Below are 6,365 nucleotides of genomic sequence, written 5' to 3'. Positions count from 1 at the left end.
GCTCCTGCTGCTGCCCTGATCTGCAGCTGCAGCATCGCCCCGACCTTCTCAGCACTTGGGGTGACCCCCCTGTGCAGCCCAGCCCTGCACCCCCAGCCAGGCCCCTCAGCGCCGGCGTCTGGGCTCCCCAAGAGCTGTCAGCCAGAGAGAAACAACTTGTTAGAAACCCGAAAGGCGGCTCTGGGCTGCAGGTGGGAGGGAGGAAACGTGTCCTAAAAATACAGCAGCGCCTGCACGGTCCCCGAAGGTGGCTGAGCAGATGGCGTGTCTCGGCGGCCACCTGGGCTCCTGCAGATGGTACCCGGGGCTCCCCGCTTTGTGCCCCCCGCCCAGGGCTCGGGGGGGCCGGGAAGGGACGGGTGGAAGTGGGGAGGAAGGTGTGGGGGTGCTGTGCTGGGCTGTGCTGTGCTGTGGGGGCAAAGCAGGGTGTCACCACAGGGTCTCTGCCCTCTGGGTGCAGCCCCGAGCCCCAGGGGACATCGAGCACAGTCTGAATGCTGCAGGGACATGAGGGGAAGCCCCAGCACGGGGCTGATGTGCTGCGGAAAGGGCCACGAGCTACAGAGCACAGCCTGACCCTTCCAGAACTGTGTGTTTGGGGGGAGATGTCACAGCTGTCCCCAGCACAGCTCCAAGCCAGCCCCACATCCTGCATCCCAGCAATGCTGGGACACCCCAGCTCCATTCTACCCACCCCGGAGGAGCCCGTGCCCCACCAGCACAGGCACAGCAGCCTGAGTGTGGGCTGAAGGCTGCCAGAGGTTTTGGCAGGGTTTCCAGCTGTGTTTCAGGCTCTGGCTTCTTCCCCTTTTCTTTCTGGCTGGCCCAGGTGGGCGCTGTGTCATCGCTCGGGGTTTTGCCAAGCTGCCCCTCAGCCAGGGCCAGGCTCACCATGGGACACGGAGAGTGGCAGCTTCTGGGGAGTGTCCCAGGGCAGCGAGTCAAAACAAGAGGGTTTCAGGGCCGGCCAGGAAAATCCCTCCCAGCTGCGGCCCCGTGTCCCCGTGTCACCCGCGCGGGAAGGTTTTCTCCGCCAGGAAACACACAGCACCTGCCCGGGCAGCTGCAGGCACCGGGCTGCCAGGGAATGCCCCAGCAGGGGAGACTCCCGAGCTCTGCCCCAGCGTGCAGGGGACCCCCGGGGTCCCGGGGTCTGGCTCGGTGGAGGGGGAGCCCCTGGGATCCAGAGTTCTGACTCACCGAGGGAGGGGAAGCCCCGGGGTCCCGGGGTTTGGCTCGGTCAGGGGAAACATCTGAGCCCTCCCGACACGGAGAGGAACCGCCGGGGGTGGAGGGCCCGCCCTGGCAGGGGGATCCCCGGGGTTTGGGGTCTGCCCCGTCACAGGTGACCCCTCCCGCCCACGCTCCCGGCGCTCCCGGCCGGTTTCTCTCTGAGTCAGAGCGGCTCTTGCTGCCGGGCAGGAACTTCCCCCCTGCTCAAGGAGAAGCAGGACGGGCTCCCACCGCCCCCACAGGCACTGCGAGCTGGGGGAAGGAGGGGAGGAAGCCCCCGGGGGGCGGCCGAGGTGCTGCCACCTTCACACGTAGCGGGGCTGTGCCAGCCGTGTGCTCTGCGGGACGCACCATGGCATGGCACAGGATGGCACAGGATGGCACAGGATGGCATGGCACCCTTCCCCACTGCTGGAAGTGCCCCGTGCTCATGTGCCCCACTGCCTGCAGTGCCCCACCGCCTTCCCCTCTCCATTTGAATGCGACGGGTGGGGGAACAAGGGGGAAAGGAAGCGGCAGCAGCAACTGGTGAGCAGAACATCAGCGGCGGCTGCCGGAGCCAAACCGAGAGCATCACCTCCCAAAAGGGGCTGGGACGGGGGCACGGCCCACCTGGGCTTGGGATGGGGCTTAAATCTGCCGCCTCCAGCCCAGGAAAATGGGAATGCGGGAGCAAAGGCAGCAGCTGGGAATGGGAAGGAGAGAGATGGCCAAGCCGGGGAGATGGGAGCTGCCGAGAGTTCACAGGGAACACAAAGACAAATTCTTTAAGGAAAAAAAAAAAGGGGGAAAAAAAAAAAAGAGAAATCAAAGGGATGTGGAGAGGGAGATAAGAGGGAAGACAGAGCAGGGAGACGGAGGGAGCGGAGAGGACGCGGGCAGAGGGAGGCAGGCGGCGCGGGGAGGCGAAGCGGGAGCCGGGGGAGCTGTCTGGCGCGTCCCTATCGCCTCTCTCCATCGCGGGAGCCCAACCTCAAGTAGTTTTTCACTGAGATTGGAGTGATCAGGTAGGGCTGCCCTCGGCGGCAGCTGCGGGGCTGTGAATAAGCACCTGCTTATCTCTGCCCAGCGGCTGTGCGCGGCTGCAGATTGCGGGGGGACGGGAGCTGGCTGCCGGCTGCGATTTCCATATCAGCGCCCTGCAGCCGCCTGCGCCAAATAAACACAACAGCCCCACGGACAAAAGGTTAATTATCAATTTTCAGAAAGGGAGAGAGAGGGGAGGGGGAGAGGGGAGAGCAGCGGCCGCCGGCAGCGGCGGGGACGAGCAGCGGGCCCTGACGGGGGCTGGGCTCTGCGGCCCGGGCACAGCGCCCCGAGCAGCGCCGGGGTCTGCGGAACCGCGGGATGCGGGGAGGGGATGGGATGGGCTGGGGGATCCATGGGATCCATGGATGGGATGGGATCCATGGGATCCATGGATGGGATGGGACAGAGATGAGAATGAGGACAGATATCGGGATGTGGGCAGTGACAGGGACAGAGATGGGGATGGGGACAGGGATAGGGATGGAGGCAGGGATGGGGACAGACACTGAGATGAGGAAGGGGACAGGGATGGGGCTGTACACACAGGAGTAGTGGGACTCGGGGGAAGACATGGGGGAAAGAAAAAGGACCCCTCCCAATACTCTGCTTCAGCCCTGGCTAGGAAGAGGCCAGACTGGAAGAAGGTACATCCTCCTCCTCCTCCTCCTCTCCTGGGCCTGCAAGGCCCTGCTGGCTCCACTTCCCACGGCCACATTTCTGTATTCAACAGCTTTCCCCTCTTATCAAAGTGACCACGAGCTCCCAGCTCGGCTGGGCCACGGGGCTTAGGGAGACACAGGGAGAAAGAGGTGCCCTGATGGCCCCAGCCCCGGGGAGGAAGGGCTGGGTGGTGGCATCACCCTGCTTGCAGCTTAGACCCCGTGAAGCCATCAGGGATCCCCACAGACTGTTGATCATCGTGCTTGGGGTCAGGGCTTGTCCCTCTCTCCTGACACTCAGGAGTTGTTAATGTGCCAGGGGGTGCTGGTGTTTCCCTGGTGTCACCCGCCCTGTCCCCCACGTTCACTCAGAGCTGCAGAACTGCTCTCCTGTTGCAGCCATCCCTGCTCTGGACTGGTTTTCCCATCCTGCACGTCCCCCTCCCAGCACACCCTGGCCAGGAGCACTGCCCTGAGCGTGCCCGTGATGCTCCCAGCTCCCACGAGGACACAGAACCCAAAAGAGCCTCACAGGGCAGCAGCCACGTGGCCGGGAAGCCTCGGGCACCAGATTTAGCCACAGACATGCTCCTAAAAATAGCCAGGAGCTGGGAGGCTGCAGAGCTGCATCTGCTGCCACAGGGAGCAGCCCAGAGCTCCAGCCCTCATCCCCCGGGGCTGGGGTGGATGGAGCTGGGCTGCACAGGGCTGGCCCCAGCACAATTTGGCTTGAGGAGAGTTCAGAGCCACCAGCCTGGAAGGATCCAGCCACCCCTGTGCCAGCCTGGTGCCAGGGACAGGAGGGCACCAGGATGGAGATGAGATGCTCTTGGTGCTGGGATGGTGCTAATCCACTGGGGAATCAGACGTGCAGCTGTGGATGAGAATAATGAGAGTTGATAATATTTAATATAACCTTTCAGGCAGGCAGGGCTCTGCAGCTCCCACTGATGGGTGTCCCTGGGGGGTTTTGGGGGGAAGATGGGGGCAGAGCCAGGACTCAGAAAGCTGTGCTGCCTGGCTGGGAGCTCCAGTGTGGCCCCAACCTGCCCCTGATCCCAAGAGGGGCCTGACCTGCAGCTGATAAAACACACTAAAAATACCAGGATAAATATGAGGGAATGCAGGCGGGGTGTGAGCATCCCGGGCTGGAGCAGCCAGCCCCCCCTCCCGCCTTGCCCAACCCCCCCAAATAACCCCAGCCCAAAATACTCACCCCGGGCCCATCTGGTGTCCAACTGATGAGCACAGATGTGTTTGGGATTTCCGAGCCGGCTGGCAGCCGTTCAGACCTGTCGCAAGCTGCACCTGCTGCAGGATATTTTCCCTTCTGGATTTAATCCCCACCCCCCCAGCAGCCCCAGGCACCCCCCAGGGCTGGGTGGGCAGAAGGAGACCCCCCCCCAAGTGATGACCCTCCTGACCCGTGCCCATCCCTGCCATAAATATGGATGTGGGAGCAGGAGAAGGGGGAATTAAACACCCAGGAGGAGCTGTGCAGTGCCCAAATCTCAGCCCCCCACCAAGGAAATGCCTGGGGGAGGGCTTGGTGTCACAGCCACCCTCCCCCAGGATGGATCCCACCACCTCTGGGTGTTTTGGGGAGGTCAAAGGGTTTCTGTGAACATCCCCAGCCGCAGAGCCCCGAGCCTTTCACTGCAGAGCCCGAGGGATGCTGTGGGGTTTGGAAACCATCCAGTGCATTTCCCAGCCCATTACCACCGCCCCCCAATTAACACACCACTCTCACGTTTTAACAAGGCTCTCCCGGCTCAGATGTTGACCCCTGTGTTGATCGTGGAGCCTGCGGAGGGAATAAACAGCAAATCCCCTTTTAAATGAAGGGCTCCGAGGGATTAGGAGCGAAGGGGTGGCCTGTCCCCCCCCCCTCCCCGTGTCCCCCCCGGGGCTGCCTGTGCAGATATTCCGGGCAGGAGAGGCCTCGTCTGTCCGTCTGGCCCGTCTGAAGTGGTCCTGGGCGATAGGGAGTGATTAGGATTAGACACATCCAGGATGAGAGTTTTTTCACCAGATAGGGATGATAATGGGACCCGCGGGGAGGATTAGGGTCCCATCTGTGTGTCCGTCTCCTGCCGCCTCTGCTGCCCCAGCGTGTCCAGCCGGGCTCTGGGATGGCAGCACTGACCCCTGCACCTTCCAGGCTGCACCTCCCGCCCCATCCCCACCAGGATCATGGGGCAGCAGGGGCTCGTGGCCATCTGGGGTGGCCAAAGTGCAGTCCTGAAATGGGCACAGCACCCCTGGTACCATCCCTGGGTACCCAGCACCCCTGGTACCATCCCTGGGTACCCAGCACCACCCCTGGTACCATCCCTGGGTACCCAGCACCCCTGGTACCATCCCTGGGTACCCAGCACCACCCCTGGTACCACCCCTGGGTACCCAGCTCCCCTGGTACCATCCCTGGGTACCGAGCACCCCTGGGACCATCCCTGGGTTACCCAGCACCCCTGGTACCATCCCTGGGTTACCCAGCACCCCTGGTACCATCCCTGGGTACTCAGCACCCCTGGTACCATCCCTGGGTACCCAGCTCCCCTGGTACCATCCCTGGGTACCCAGCACCCCTGCACATCCCTGTGCTACCCAACATCCCTGCACATTCCTGGGCCACTCAGCATCCCTGCATCCCTGGGAACTCAGCATCCCGGCACATCCCTGGTACCAGCATCCCTGCATCCCTGGGGAATTCGGGCATCCCCCGACATGTCCTGGCTTGGAGCCACCTCCACTCACTGGGGATGCTGCCGAGGGGACGGGGACATCCCTGAGAGCACGACGGGAGCCTTTGCCATGCCCTGACCTCCCGATCCCTGGCGGGAGGAGCGCTGCCGGCCCGGCTCCGCAGGGAGCGGAGCGCGGAGAAGCGGCCCCGTCCCCGGCACCGCGCTCCCTCCCGGCAGCATTCCTCCCTGCTGAGCTCACGGGCACCCGGCAGAGCCCCCGGCTGCTGCCCAGCGCAAACATTTCCTATTTGGGATGTTTGTCCCGGCGTGTGCACGGCCAGAGGATCCAGGGAAGGCTGGAGGATCCCAGGAAGACTGGAGGATCCAGGGAAGGTTGGAGGATCCAGGGAACACTGGAGGATCCCAGGGCAGGCTGGAGGATCCAGGGAAGATTGGAGGATCCAGGGAAGGTTGGAGGATCCAGGGAAGGCTGGAGGATCCCAGGAACACTGGAGGATCCAGGGAAGGGCAGAGGATCCAGGGAAGGTAGGAGGATCCCAGGGAAGGCTGGAGGATCAAGGCAAGGCTGGAGGATCCCAGGCAAGGCTGAAGCTGCTGTGCCTGCTATAATTATGGGGGGAAGAGAGAGAGAGAGAGAGAGTGGCATTTTGAAGTTTGGATAAAACCTTAATTGAAGTCTTGGCTGGTGTTAATTATATTAAAGGCAGAGTGAGCGATGGGCTTTTTATTAGTTAAT

The sequence above is a fragment of the Pyrgilauda ruficollis genome, unplaced genomic scaffold (assembly GCF_017590135.1).
Source record: "Pyrgilauda ruficollis isolate IOZ18807 unplaced genomic scaffold, ASM1759013v1 scaffold117, whole genome shotgun sequence".
Lineage (NCBI taxonomy): Eukaryota > Metazoa > Chordata > Aves > Passeriformes > Passeridae > Pyrgilauda > Pyrgilauda ruficollis.
This window is presented reverse-complemented; position numbering follows the sequence as displayed.